Below are 871 nucleotides of genomic sequence, written 5' to 3'. Positions count from 1 at the left end.
TCTGGTGACATTAAAATAGCTTTTGGAAGATAGTATTTATTCATAAAATATGAGTGATTTCTCCATACATGGGGGCTCACATGCTTTAAAATATTATGGAAGTGACAACTTTAAAGGAAGAGTTTTAGAAAGAGCACTTGAAGCAATGTATCATTATGAAATTGTCTAATTCATTCTCGAAGTATCCAAAAAGATAACTAAATGGCATTGAGAAAACCAAAATGTTCTCTGCATGGTCAACCTTTTTGAAAAGGGTCAGTGACAAATGGTGTAATAGAAAATAAAATTTGGGCTATTTTCTTGTCAGTTTTAACTACTAATGTTCTCTCTAACAACTTTCCTAAAGAAGCCACTGATCTCTGTGCTTGTTTGACAGACACTGTCACAAATGACTCTCCTTTTGAGGGTTTGCTTCATTATCCTGACCTTGACTTCCATTGGATTTCTTCTGGATCAAAGGCAAGAAGTAAAATTCTTTCATTTTTTTTTCTCTTTTACTCAAAATTTAAGAATTTCCACAGAGTGGTAAAATATCAGTATATTATGGAACTCCATGGTGTAGCTTCTAAAATAAATATGAAACTTTGGTATTTGACTCTTGATCATTTTAGAGAAGTTCCTTACATCAGTTCTAAATAGTGATTTTTTTAATGAATGAAGTATAAAGGCATTGAGTCAGTGAGGGAAGTCTCACTCTATACCCTAGAAATTTAGTTGTCTAATATTTTATTTATTAGCTGACAATTAGCTTCACTCTAACTCAACAATGCTCAAATTAAGAAATGCCTTCAAAAAGAACAGATTTTCCTTAAAAAGATGCATTTTACTTCTTAGTTTAATACTTGTTTTCAAACTGCTTTGGAGGCACATG

At 31.9% G+C, this 871-nt stretch overlaps 1 long non-coding RNA gene across 1 annotated transcript in view; it reads left to right on the top strand.

The window, feature by feature from the left end:
- LOC105822446 overlaps window positions 1-453 on the top strand; it is a 12,508-nt gene extending 12,055 nt beyond the window's left edge. Inside the window, exon 5 of the long non-coding RNA XR_001138104.1 lies at window positions 377-453. This is a non-coding gene — a long non-coding RNA (uncharacterized LOC105822446). The remainder of the gene's footprint in view (window positions 1-376) is intronic.
- Window positions 454-871: the final 418 nt, after the last annotated feature.

This window comes from Propithecus coquereli, unplaced genomic scaffold (assembly GCF_000956105.1).
Source record: "Propithecus coquereli isolate 6110/MARCELLA unplaced genomic scaffold, Pcoq_1.0 Scaffold61, whole genome shotgun sequence".
Lineage (NCBI taxonomy): Eukaryota > Metazoa > Chordata > Mammalia > Primates > Indriidae > Propithecus > Propithecus coquereli.
The sequence above is the reverse complement of the archived record's forward strand: the minus strand, read 5'-3'. Positions and strand labels throughout refer to the sequence as shown.